The sequence below is a fragment of the Salvelinus namaycush genome, chromosome 3 (assembly GCF_016432855.1).
Source record: "Salvelinus namaycush isolate Seneca chromosome 3, SaNama_1.0, whole genome shotgun sequence".
Taxonomy (NCBI): domain Eukaryota; kingdom Metazoa; phylum Chordata; class Actinopteri; order Salmoniformes; family Salmonidae; genus Salvelinus; species Salvelinus namaycush.
This window is the reverse complement of record NC_052309.1, coordinates 30,108,657-30,123,690: the sequence shown is the minus strand read 5'-3', so window position 1 is coordinate 30,123,690 and position 15,034 is coordinate 30,108,657.

The following is a 15,034-nucleotide window of genomic DNA, read 5'->3' as shown; positions in this document are numbered from 1 at the left end:
GAAATGTCTTTCTGTCAGCCCAACATGGAAATGTCTTTCTGTCAGCCCAACATGGAAATGTCTTTCTGTCAGCCCAACATGGAAATTATATTAGGGCTCCCCCTACTATTTTTCCTCTTCTTGGTTTACTTGTATTTCTTTGATCCTCTGCCTTCTTTCGCAAGGACGATGGTATTGTAGTTCTCTTAGCTGTTTTCCGGTTACCTAATAAAAGGTAGCACGCTCTCTCACCTTTTTGAATTGCACTGTCAAGCAAACAGACTCCTCTCCTCTCCCCTTAACCCTCCACACGTATGTCCAGGGAGAGGTAGAGGTGTTTGATGGACTGAGGCGCCGGCGTGGCTGCTGGTCCATAATGGGTCTGTTTATATGAGAGTTGGGATGTCAGATGGTTGGGACGCGGACCGCCGCCCTCCACCCGCCTGCTCCCATGCTCCTCCACTTAGCATGCTAATTAATCCAATCCAGAGGGCGGTGTCACTCATCCTGACCAGCGCTATGCCACCTCCCTCCCTCCTTCGTCAGGTTCGATCCCACTGGACTCATCCTGACCAGCGCTATGCCACCTCCCTCCATCCCTCCATCCTTCGCCAGGGTCGATCCCACTGGACTCATCCTGACCAGCGCTATGCCACCTCCCTCCCTCCTTCGTCAGGTTCGATCCCACTGGACTCATCCTGACCAGCGCTATGCCACCTCCCTCCATCCCTCCATCCTTCGCCAGGGTCGATCCCACTGGACTCATCCTGACCAGCGCTATGCCACCTCCCTCCATCCCTCCATCCTTCGTCAGGGTCGATCCCACTGGACTCATCCTGACCAGCGCTATGCCACCTCCCTCCATCCCTCCATCCTTCGCCAGGGTCGATCCCACTGGACTCATCCTGACCAGCGCTATGCCACCTCCCTCCATCCCTCCATCCTTCGCCAGGGTCGATCCCACTGGACTCATCCTGACCAGCGCTATGCCACCTCCCTCCATCCCTCCATCCTTCGTCAGGGTCGATCCCACTGGACTCATCCTGACCAGCGCTATGCCACCTCCCTCCATCCCTCCATCCTTCGCCAGGGTCGATCCCACTGGACTCATCCTGACCAGCGCTATGCCACCTCCCTCCATCCCTCCATCCTTCGCCAGGGTCGATCCCACTGGACTCATCCTGACCAGCGCTATGCCACCTCCCTCCATCCCTCCATCCTTCGTCAGGGTCGATCCCACTGGACTCATCCCACTTTAATTGACCACGTTTTTCATGAGCGCACGCTGTCCCCAGTTCCCTGGGATTACTTAAGAGCCCGGTAATTCACCCAGCACGCCACCACCATGGGCACCGGGAGAGAGAGAGAGAGAGAGAGAGAGAGAGAGAGAGGAGGATGAGATGGTCGGGGAGACGGAGGAACGTATACATGTACCAAACAAACAAGCAGACAGAGTGTTTATGAGGAGGAGGTGAAGGCAGGGGATAATTAGCAAAGGAAGGAGAGCTGGAGTTGGGTGCGTTTGATCTCTCTAATGGAAGAGCAAATGTAATTTAGCACGCTGCAAGTCATTTGTTTTAACAGTAAGCACGAGTTCCTTTTAATATAATTTCGCCTTGCATCATTCTTTTAAATTAAATATTTTTATTTTGTACAAAGTGGATCTTTTACAAGGCTGCCGGCTCAAAGTCTAGCGCGGTGGCGGCAGCTCGACAACAACTAATGTTTATTCATCTTTGCTTGTTTGCATGTGGTGTAGACACAATCTTGGCAGAGTAACTCGACTGTGGCTTTTATTTGACTACGTCCTACATAATAATGCTACTCGGATGTGCAGCATGACAGCTACCTAATCACAATATAAAAGTAACGAATCAGTGTTTTTTGCCATTGGAAGTCTGATTGTTGTAAAGACACATTTACATGGCTGCATCTGCTTGGGTGTGTTACAGTATGTACTCTAGAAATCAGTCTCCTCCACCAACCAGTAAAATATATGCTACCAAAGTATTACAGTTAATACTATACATCTGTACTCTACTGGACTATACTGTGCTGAATGGTATAAATCATAGGAGTATGATTAATATGGCATCATTTATTTACTTAAGGGATATTCTTTTCCTCACACGATTTTTCCTAACTCACTCTTTCATATTAATGTTCTAAATGGCTTGTTTCAAGTCATCCCACACAGTAGGATGAAGGCTGCTCTGTTCCCCCTTGGTGCTACTCACTGAAGTTTATCTTGGCCTGTCAGGGAGCTGTCTGCTAATTGCTGCTGCAGTTCCGCCCATGGGATAGGAAAGCCTCCCCCTGCATGGAGCCAGGGAGCCACCCAGGCAACTGGGCTGCTGTGTGGGTAAGAGATGAGCTGGAATCAGAATGAGAGGCCTGTACTAGTCTAGCGCCTAGTGCCGCTGCTGCTCTGAGCTGCCTTATCCTGCGTGGTTGCATCGCACAGCATGGAGGTTGAGCGTACACTCTTATTGGTCAGAGCTGTGGCTTATACAATCCTCTCACAGTGGATGTTAGATTAGGCTCCTCTGAGCGTGTCTGAGCATGTGCAGAAGAGCAGCCATCTTGGATAAGGCTACAAAGAGGGAGCACCCTGTCACTTGGCTTGTAGTATTGCTGAGGAATGTAGCACCATCATGTCATCATAATAGAGTGCAAAAGATTTGATATTAGAGATGTGATATAATGCTGTAAGCAATGCTGAATTTGTGGTTTAAAAATAATTTATATGCTGTAGGCTATAGAAGATTAATACAGAATACATTTAGGACAAATGTGTAATATAGGAGGGAGCCAAGTCTCTGCATGCACGTCGCCCCATCTGTGCTCCGATTCCTTGAAATATTCCAATATCTCAGTTATTAAGAAAAAAACTTCAAACCTCCCCAAAGGAGCTTTGCTACAAGCAATTTCCCAGCGAAAAAAGCAGCAGCTGTATTTGTTCTAATGTGAATTGCAGTGAGGGAGTTGTGCTAGCCTATTGTGTGTCTCAGCTGTGTACTTGGCAGGGACTGTCTTTGGGGCTGTTAGCATTGACAGCTAGCTAGCGCTCTTCCTCTCCTCTTTATGGATCGGACTGGAGGCAAACTGTTGGCAGAACAGGAGAGCCTCTCAGACTGGTGTCAGCTGGCTGGCGCTCCGCTCATCTTCTGAGCCTCCTCTTCCGTTCTCCGTTCTTCCTGTTCTTTAACAGAACCAGGCATATAGAGGAGCTTTATGGAGCCCGTAATGATACCTGGAGAATATACACACACACACACACACACACACACACTATGGACTGCTGATTGTTATGTGTGTCAGCTGCATGAGATAGAGGCTCTGCGGCTGCAATGATGATGGAAATCCACAGACGTCATTTTGAGCTCTGGTTCGTATTCCAGGCCTTGGCTAATGACGAGGAAAATTCCCTAATAAAAACTTGATGTGATGGGCAACGACCCACAGGGTAACGAGTGACGGTGAAAGTTAATAGTGTGCCGTCAGGTGTGAGGAGCTTAGTGATTAGAGGCCTGCCAGACAGAGCACCTAATCCCACCCTCAGCTCTGGGAGGGGGAGGCAGAATAGGAAGTACGCCCAGGGTTAAAATGTGAATTTTGCCTACAACTATTAAATATCTAATTAAAAATATTTGTCCATATTTACCTTTCCTCAGCCAACAACATGAGTAACCAACAGCAAAGTCAGACAACCCCATAGTAGAATAGTTTACATTTTCAATTGATCACCTTTTCGCATTCTATGCGAGAAAAAAATATTCCTCTTGAGATGCTTTCAAATTGCAAGTGCAACAGGGCTAGAATGCATGCCCAGTCATTGCACAACATTTCTTAATGCAGTATTAGAAAAAACAAACATTTTAAAGCAGTTTTAATGGCCTCTGTTAAAAACGGAGGATCACAGCTTTTTATTCCACCTACATTTATTTCTCAACTCCAAACTGCACCAATTTACAACCAGTGTTTTTAGCAACAGTTATTTTGGCGAATTAGAGCTCACCATTCACATTGAGTGCATAGGGGAGACGGGCTAAATGTAACACGACTGTTACATTTAGCGACCGCTTTTCACAGTATTTTATGTTTCATTTCAAAATAAAAATACATATTTAACCTTTATTTAACCAGGAAAAGCCCATTGAGACCAATAGTCTCTTTTTCCAAGGGAGACCTGGCCAAGAAGGCAGCACCAATCAATACATTACAGAATTAAACATACAACAATACAATACAACAACATGATTCAGCCTAAAAAAAGCATTTACACTCCTCTGTAACAGTCTCCCATCAAAATGTTAAATTCATTCAGTGGCACTAACATATCTAGATGAAGCATGGATTGTAGACTATTCCATGTGTCTGGTGCGCAAGAGAAGGCAGTCTTGCCTAATACTGTAAATGTCCTGGGGACTTTAAGTATCAACCACCTAGCAGACCAGGTATGGTAACTGCTGGTGGTGAAGGAGACCAGACTACAGAGGTAAAGAGGGAGTTTACCCAAAAGTGCTTTATAGATGAACACATACAAATGTATCTTTCTGTGCATATAAAGTGAGGTCACTTTAGGTCACCAATGTGCAATGGTGGGTGAGTGACTTGGCATTTGTAATAAAGTGCAAGGATGCATGATAAACAGAGTCCAGTCTCTGGAAGACGGAGGAGGCTGCATGCATATACAACAAGTCACCATAATCAATTACAGAGAGAAAAGTGGCCTGAACAAGCCCAAAAACCCAATTTCAATTTAAGCTTCTTCACAAGATTTTCCATATGAACTTTAACCTGTTTGGGCTGCAAGCCCGACACCGGTACACTTATGACAACAGCCAGCTCAAAGTGCAGGGCGCGAAATTCAAAATATATATTTTTTTAATATTTAACTTTCACACATTAACAAGTCCAATACAGCATATGAAAGGTACACATCTTGTGAATCAAGCCAACATGTCCGATTTTTAAAATGTTTTACAGGGAAGACAAAATATGTAAATCTATTAGCTAACCACGTTAGCAAAAGACACCACTTTTCTAACTCCATCAGTTTCTTACTCCATCACTAGCTATCACAAATTCGACCAAATAAAGAAATAAATAGCCACTAACCAAGAAAAAACTTTATCAGATGACAGTCTGATAACATATTTATTGTATAGCATATGTTTTGTTCGAAAAATTTGCATATTTCAGGTATAAATCATAGTTTACATTTCAGCTACAATCAGAAATTGCACCGAAAGCAGCCATAATATTTACAGACACCAACGTCAAATACCTAATTACTCATCATAAAACATTTCTGAAAAATACATAGTGTACAGCAATTGAAAGACAGGCATCTTGTGATTCCAGACAATATTTCCGATTTATTAAATGTTTTACAGCGAAAACAAAATGTAGCGCTATATTAGCGTAGCCACAATAGCCAGAAACACTTGGGCGCCCACGACCAGTTCACATGCACGACAGATATTAGAAATAGCATCATAAAATGTTTCTTACTTTTGGTGATCTTCCGTCAGAATGTTGGACAAGGTGTCCTTTGTCCAGAAGAGTCGTTGTTTTGATCTGGAACGGCAAATATCCCTCTTCATTTAGCATGGGCACTTGCCAAGTGGTACGGATCTCTCCAACGTAAACAAAGTCAGAGAACGGAACACGGCAAAACTCCCGAAAAAATTTCAATAATCTGATTAAACTATATTGAAAAAACATACGTTACTATGATATGGTCACATGTATCAAATAAAATCTAAGACGGAGATGTTAGTCGTTCATAACGACAGCTAAACAGAAGGCAATCCCACTGTCCAAGTCGCGCGCTTCAGAGTACCGGAAGTGGACGGTCACGTCAAAGAAATAGCTTTTATTCCACCTCAGACCAAGATAAACACAAAATGTCTTCTCTCACAGCCTCTTGACACCCAGAGGAAGGCGTAAGAAGTGTACGTAGACTCTTACGTATCATGACCATGTATAGGCAGGAAGTTGAACAGAGCATATATTTCTGACATTCCACTTCCTGGTCAGGAAAAGTGCTGCATAATGAGTTCTGTTTCACTCAGAGAAATAATTCAAACGGTTTTAGAAACTAGAGAGTGTTTTCTATCCAATAGTAATAATAATATGCATATTGTACGAGCAAGAATTGAGTACGAGGCCGTTTGAAATGGGCATCTTTTATCTGGCTACTCAATACTTTCCCTTGCAGCCATAACAGGTTTTAAAGGACAACTTGTCATCCAACCATATACCTAGGTATTTGTAGGATGACACTTTTTCAATGGATAAGCCACCAGATGTGACAATGCTAACATTCTCTGGCAGAGTTCTAGCCCTGGTAAAGGTCATGAATTTAGTTTTTTGTACATTCAAGACCAGTTTGAGACCATAAAGGGAGGCCTGCAGTGACTGAAAACAGTCTGGAGCTCTCAACAGCCTGAACCAGAGAAGGAGCACATGACTATATGACTATCATCTGCATATAGATGTAACTGCTGGTTGCATCCCATTTCCCAAATCACTAATACAAATTGAGAACAACACAGGAGCTAAAATGGAACCCTGGGGCACACCTCTATTAATTTCAAGAAAGCCAGACTTGTCATTGTCCGCATATACACATTGTGTTCTGTCAGAAAGATAGTTCCTAAACCAATTTATTGCCCCTTCACTGAGACCAATGTTACTGAGTCTAGCTAGCAACAATTCATGGTCAACGGAATCGAAGGCCTTTGATGAATCCACAAACAGAGCAGAACAATGTTGCTTTTTATCAAGTGCATTAATGATGTTGTTTGCCACTGCCATAGCTACAGTTGTGGTGCTGTGCCCCGATCTAAAGCCAGACTGAACCACACTCAGTATGTTCTTTTCAATTAACAAGTTTTTTAACTGAGTTCACTAGGGATTCATAGACTTTGGCCAGGATAGAGACTTTGGAGATAGGACAATAGTTATTAGCATCTGAGGGGCTCCACCCTTTAGTAGTGGGAGGACATCAGCTGATTTCCAAATGCTGGGTATGGAATTGGTCAAGAGACTCAAGTTGAAAATGTGAGCCACAGGTTCAGTAATAATACCAGCTGCTATCTTTAAGAGGTAGGGTTTGTGTGCAGTAACAGGATAAAATATAATTTGCCAATGACTTCAAACCAATGACTTCCGATTAACTGAATTGTACATCTTTTTTTTTATATATATATACCTTTTTTAATTAGCATATCCTTCTAGTCAGATTTAGTCAGATGCATTCTATTATAAGTTGAAGTCTTTATACATGAACCTGAACACATGCAGCAAATGAGGCTGATATTGACATAATCACAGTATGCATGTGACCTCTGTCTGTGTGTTAGAATAGATTGCTGCAGTAAAGATGCCAACTGACATCAATGCTAATTAATGTATGCCATGTGTGCACTAATTAAAATTCACACCAAGTGGACCTGTCTCAGGGGATGTGCCATAATGGCGCAAACAATGCAATTTGATGTATGTAATTGTCTCAAAATCCTTCCTTCATCTTTGATTAAGCCAGCATCTGCTTGGCCCCCCTACTCCCCAACTAGGTTACGTTGGACAAGACAGGAAAACGGGGTGCAGGTGTGATGCTGTGTGTGTGTGTGTGTGTGTGTGTGTGTGTGTGTGTGTGTGTGTGTGTGTGTGTGTGTGTGTGTGTGTGTGTGTGTGTGTGTGTGTGTGTGTGTGTGTGTGTGTGTGTGTGTGTGTCTGAGTGTGTGTCTGAGTGTGTGTCTGAGTGTGTGTCTGAGTGTGTGTCTGTGTGTGTGTGTTTCTATTTAAATCCTTTAACCTTCAGTAAATGCTTCCCACCTTGAGGCACCCCCTACACCCCTCACCGCACCACCCTTCCCCACACCGTGACTGAGAGAACCATGTTGAGATGCCTCTTCACTCTGAGATGTTGAACTTGGAGTTTGTGTGTAACAGATGGATTTGTTGCCTGCTGATAGAGAAGCGGAGTGCCCTCCCTCCTCCACCTCCCCTCCTCCCCCTCCCAGTCCCTGGTAGGGTGGGCGGGCGGGCGGGGGCTGGCAGGCGGGGCCCACCCCTGTAGATCAGCTGAGTGCTGTGCCCTGCGGCACCATCTGTCTGTGCCAAGCACCACTTCAGGGCTCTGTCGGCACATCTGCTGAGGAGAGCAGCTTAACTGACAAGTTATTTTAAAGAATGACACCACCTCCTCCCGACATGCACGCAGATACCAACACACACACGTGCACCCACAGACACACGTCTACACCTTCTCTACCCCCGCAGCCCATCTTTTTACCCCAGGCGAAATATGTCTGTCTATGGTGTGTGTGTGTGTGTGATTTTCCCCCTTGCAAAGAGGTGCCTGCCTTTCAAGCATTCATCTTTTACACTTCTGAGCTAACACTTCCAAATGGAATCCCTTTACACACACACAGATCCCGCTCTCCAATTTGCCATTATTGGTGTTGTTCTAATGTAAACCATAAGAGATTAACCAATATAGACATAATAATAAAAAATAACCTCATCCAAGAAAGTTCTCTCTCTCTCGAATGCTCTTTCAATAAGCCTGGGCAGATTCCAGAGGAAAACAACTTTAAAGGAATGCGCGTAATATTGCACTCTCGGGTATTGAAACCAGAGGTCATAGACTATAAAGCTCTTATTATTTTATAGAGGGTGCTTTTTTCCACCCTCTCTCCATCCCTCCACTATTCCAATGCGTTCAGTTCGCGGTCAAAATGAATGTTGTCTGGATAAAGTTGTACATTTGAAAGAAAATTGCTTTCAGATGTTGGCCTGCTGCAATTGGATAGGGGTGGACGGGCGGGTGGACAGGCGATCTGGCGGGTGGATCAGGCCTGGTTATATTGAGCCAGACAGCAGACAGCTCCTCCCTCTCCGTTCTCTCCCTCTGACGGGAGGGACACACTTGGCCAGTGGAGGAGACGTTAGCCTTATGTCACTGTGGCTGTGCTGCAGACTGTCTGAAGCACTCCAGCTAGTAGGGGTGGTTGTCATTTTTTCCCTCTTCCCCCTCCATACTTTATATGACAGCTAGACATCAAGCAGATGCTGGGGAAATTAGATGTTAGATGCCATCGCTACAGACCTTGGCTTTATTTTAATGACCCACCCTAGTCAGACATGTCATGTTGAATTTCCTTCCATTTGGGAACCCAGTGTTTTTGTAAAACTGTCTTTTTAAGAATATATTGGCGGGGAAATGCAAGGTTTTTCAATGTTTTTTCTGGGTTAGGAACATGGAGATAAAATTACCTGAGGTCTGGGTTTATTTTAAATGCATTCCACCGTGATCCCTTAGCGTGATTCGCTAGTGCGGTTGGTATCATTTAGCTGTTAATGTAAGTATGTGAAACAAATTAACCTGATCTAGATTAAGAGTTATTAGTATGAAGAATGTTACCGGTATATTGTGCCGTTCAGTTCACACCTAATATTCCTCTGAGTTAGAGGCTAAAGTTACAGTTGGGCTTTCTCATTGAGATCTATGGTAGCCTAATGGCCTGGGTACCTGGAGGAAGTGGATGTTGGATTTGATTTGCACAGGCCTTTGGTGTGTCTGTCTGGAGAAGCCTTTCTGACTGGACAGTATATCTGCTTCCCATCTCCAAGACGGATGGCCCAGTGTCCTGTTGCCGACAATGAGAAAAACGATCTTTCTCTTCCTTCCTTTCTCTCCCTTATTTCCTCTCTCTTTCTCTCTGTCGGAAGTGAAGGTATTATCATAATAGGCAGACATTCGAATTAGCAATCCACTCTCTCAATTTTATTTTGATAGAAACTAATTTGTAAGTCTGTCCTGTTGGCCCAGTCTGCTCCAGTCCTCAGTCCTGACTGTGATCCATGTGTTGTAAACCCTGAGCTCATCAGTCTCCGCCTACTACCAGGGTGGATTTGCCATTTTCTGTTACTCAGCTCACAGTGGTGGTACTGGGACAGGGACAGACTGGCAGGCTGGCAGACTGTGCCCTGCGTGGGCATGGGGATGTGAGAATGATCATGGCACGGATCCCTGCCAGCCTCACCACCATCACCTCTATTCCCTGTGAATAACACGCCAGTGCCCAGCCCAGTGGTAGGCCCGGCACACCGCCATATTGTGGGAGGGAGGCATGAGGAGGGAGGGAGGCAGGGAGTTAAGGGGAGGGAGGAGCGGGGAGGCGCAGGCCCGGACTCAGACGCCTCTATGGCAGGCAGGCTTCCCTTCCGCTCTGCTCTGCAGGGAGGAGCGCGGGGCTCGAAGATGGCAATCAAGCCTTGATTTGCCAACACATTTCCAATGATTAAAATGTAATTAGCACAAGCGAGCACCTCCTCCCTAGCTAATTTCCATGCACACTGTGACAGGCAGGCGGTCGGCGGCGCCCGGGCCCCAGCAGCAGATGGAAGAGCAGGCAGCGGGAGGGGACAAAACCATTTTGCCATGCGACTGTTTGCATCAGAAAACCATCAGGATGCGCAGCTTTACTCTGGGAGGGAGAAAAAAGGAAGAGGAGCCCTTGACGGCGGCACATCAAAGTGGCACCGTCTGAGATGACTCTGACAATGGCTTTTCAAGTTTTAATGTCACATGCACAAGTACAGTGAAATGCCTTTCTTGCAAACTCAAAACCCAACAATGCAATAATCAATAACAATATAATAGTAGAAAAAAACTAACGAGAAATATGAAATACACAAAGTAAGTAAGTAAGCATACTGTATACAGGAAATACATAAAAAGTCAGTTCTAATACCATATTTTTGTGCAGGGATACTGGATGGAGGTAGATATGTATAGGGGTAAGGTGACTAGGCAACATGATATAAGATAAACAGAGTAGCAGCAGCTTGTATGTGAGTGGGTGTACGTGTATGTAGAGTCAGTATAAATGTATGTGCATATTATGTGTGAGTGAGCAAATGATGGAGTGGGTGTTTGTGTGTGTGTTGGAGTGACAGTGTGTGTGAGTATGTAGTGCCCTGTGAATGTGCATAGAGACAAAATCCTGAAATAAAAGGTCAATAAGATACAAGGTAAACTCGGTCCATGTAGCTATTTTGATAGCTATATATCAGTCGTATTGCTTGGGGATAGAAGCTGTTCAAGAGCCTGTTGGTGTCAGACCTGATGTACCGGTACCTCTTGCCGTGCGCCAGTGTAACGGATGTGAAATGGCTAGCTAGTTAGCGGTGGTGCGCGCTAATAGCGTTTCAATCGGTTACGTCACTCGCTTTGAGACCTTGAAGTAGTGGTTCCCCTTGCTCTGCAAGAGCCGCGGCCTTTGTGGAGCGATGGGTAATGACGCTTCGTGGGTGACTGTTGTTGATGTGTGCAGAGGGTCCCTGGTTCGCGAGGGGACGGATGTAAAGTTAAACTGTTACACCAGCAGAGAAAATCATCTTTGGCTCGGGTGTTTAGGGTCTTTGAAGATTTTCCGGACCTTCTTTAAACACCTCCTGATATAGAGGTCCTTGATGGCAGGGAGCTCGGCCCCAGTGATGTACTGTGCTGTCCGCCTGCCATCCTTCATGCTGCTGTCCCACTAGCTTCCAGGCGGGCAGGCAGACAGACAGGCCTTTCTATTTATCCTTTATTTAACCAGGAAGTCCCTCAGCTTTAACCCCTTCAGTGATTCTGCAGGAAATGTGGCCCAGGACGATAACCATCCCCAGTCCTCAGCTCCACTGGCCCTTTAAATGAAGCAGATATCAACGGTACTGTCATACATTCTAGGGTCATGGACAGTGACCAGCGGCACCTCGGGCTAATACCAGACTAGGGATGGCATGGCACAATGCCCATCCATATTGAAGAAGTTGACATTTGAGAGAATATTAGATCAGAGGCTAGTGCTGATGTTAGAGACTTGAAATTAGAATAAACCCCCTTCTGAATGGTTGTTGAGGAAGGATATTTATTTGATTGACGTAGCATCTGTTTGCATTTGAGAAACAGTGCATTTGGAACCACAGATTCCATGATTCCAGATTCTATGCCTAAACGTTTTGTATCTGAGTAGATACAGTACACACCATGACGTGCATCTCTCTCACGCATCTCTGTTTGATGTGGTGGGCAAGACTCCTTATGACAATAGTTGTTTCTGTTGGGGAGTTTAGCAGAGCCAGACATAGACAGACACTGATGTTGCTTATGAGAGGACAGCAGAGCAGAGCTAGCTGAATCATTGACAATTCAGGACATCTCTCCTCATGTTCCCTGTCTGTTCCCTGTCTCCTATGTCTATTGGGCTGATATTACTCTCAGCTGGAGTCTACAGAGGCTTACGGACACAGAATAATTTTCTCCTACTCTGAGTCCGATATAAACAACAGCCTTGATGCTTGGACACATTGTAGGGAATGTGTAAGTGCACTCAGCCAAATGGAGGGGTGGAGGTGGAGGGAGAAGGGGTCATGGAGGGGCAGTCGGGGTAATCAGAGGTTCACCGGATACAGGGCAACATCAACAGCTCTTAGCGCTGAGGGTAATGTTTGACAATCCTCTGTTTCTTAACCTAAACACTGAGGTCTGGGGTCTGGGTTATACAGTATAATGCTAGGGCTGTGTGAATACCACTGGGCCTGGCTAGTGTATTGCTTTCTAGGGCTGCTGCCCTCCTGTTTTTCTACATATTCATGCCCTAGTTTTTTTTGTTTTCCTTCTGAAATAGTTTTTGCTGTTATTTCTCCTATTTACAGTACTGTTTTTATATTGCACTAGATTTCACTGCTTTTAATAGCGTACTATACCTACTCCTTTTCATGAGCAATCTTCATTTAAAACCCTTTCGAATAATTATAATGTATACTGAACAAAAATATAAACTCAACATGCAACAATTTCAATGGTTTTACTGAGTTACAGTTCATATAAGGAAATCAGTCAATTGAAATAAATAAATTACGCCCTAATCTATGGATTTCAAATGACTGAGCAGGGGCACAGCCATGGGTGGACCTGGGAGGGTATAGGCCCACCCACTTGGGAGACAGTCCCAGCCAATCAGAATGTGTTTTTCCCCCAAAAAAGGGTTTTATTACAGACAGAAATACTCCTCAGTTTCATCAGCTGTCCGGGTGGCTGGTCTCAGACGATCCCGCAGGTGAAGAAGTTGGATGTGGAGGTCCTGGGCTGGCGTGGTTACATGTGATATCCGGTTGGGAGGCCGGTTGGACGTACTGTCATATTCCATAAATGATGTTGGAGGCGGCTTATAGTAAAGAAATTAACATTCAATTCTCTGGCAACAGCGCTGGTGGACATTCCTGCAATCAGCATGCCAATTGCACGCTCCCTCAAAACATCTGTGGCATTGTGTTGTGTGACAAAACTGCACATTTTAGAGTGGCCTTTTATTGTCCCCAGCAAAAGGTGCTGTTTAATCAGCTTCTTGATATGCCACGCCTGTCAGATGGATTGATTATCTTGGCAAAGGAGAAATGCTTACTAACGGGGATGTAAACAAATTTGTGCACGACATTTGAGAGAAATAATATTTTTGTGCGTATGGTACATTTCTGGGATCTTTTATTTCAGCTCATGAAACATGGGACCAACACTTTACATGTTGTGTTTATATTTTTTTCAGTATAGAATAATGTAATATAATAATGAAATAAAATGTCTACCTGTCATGTCTGTAATCATCCAACTTTCAAAGGTGCAACCATAACAGTACTGTAGTTGAGATGTGTCCTCCTCATAACCTTTGGCTCACAGTGATACTATCTAGCTCCCTACTGTGCCTCTGTATTTCAACATGGGACTCAGTATATGGAAAAGAACACAGTAGATTTGCCAATGATGGTGCTCCTCTCTCCGAGTCACACTGCATAACTGCATATTAACGCACCATGATCACTAATCAGTGACTGACGGCTCCCTATGTCAGAGATGTTTTTATCTTTTTAGCGTTATTATTATTGGTTGCTTTTCCCTGTGTAGTGCAGTGAGTGTGAGGGAGCGTGGCGTCTTGTGCTTAAAGGACGTACAAATTGCCTGCCCTTGCCTGTCAGTCTTGATCTCAGGCTTTCTTACTTTGCTCATTATAAAGGTATTTCCATTTTATTAAGTTTTCTCTTTTTTCTCTCTCCCACTCCCTTTGTACGGCGGAGAAATTAGCATACCTCTATTCTCGGGGAAAGAAGTAATGACAGCAATTTATTTTTCTCTTCTCTTCCCCCACTAGCTGTGTGAGTCTCGTGTAGTGGCACCTGCAGAAGCGACAGGCGAAGAGATGAGAAGCGAAAGAGAGCAGTTGATTAAATCATCATCAAGTCGCGCCGCTAGAAAGTCAATTCTGCTCGCCGTCTACAATGATATCCTTTTATCTTAAAGTAATGAGCTATGGCACTTTTGCATCGGGTAATACGATGACTTCTATTAGCGTGTTCCATTTGCTTCACAAGCAAGGGCAAGTCATTCCAGCCTGCTTCTATCTCGGCAATCAAAGCAATTGGCTGCACAGGCAGGCATGGGAAAAAGGAATGGAAGGGGGGAAGAAAAAAAAGAAAAGAAAGAAAGAAAGACAGAAAGGCTGGAGGCATTTTTTATGGATCACAACACAGTGGAAAAAATAAATGTCCCCATTATTTTAACTCCTCGCCTGCCTGTCTGCTCTGCTTGGTGTGCTCTGCACAGAGACTGCAGACACTAATGAGTCCTGGGTCACATTACTCTCGTCACAGTCTGAAGGCTTAAACACATGGAAGTAGTTCAGACAGTAATACAACTCATCATATCCTGTCTGCTCTTGCATTAACTCTGTGTGGGAGTCTGTTGCTCTGTACCGTGCCGTGAGAGATTCACTGACAGGCCCCTTTATTCACTTACTGGAGTAAATATATACACGTAGTTACAGTTAGCATGCATGATTTGTTGAACATGCATTGTTGTATGTAATAGTGTACATTAGCCTTGTTTATGTTTCCAGCTGACAGGCTATGTAGTCTACATTTGGCTGTTGGCTTGGCTCTCTGTGTACTGTGTATTAACGCAGGGGGGAAGGAAGGAGTGATAGAGAGAGAGTGTTTT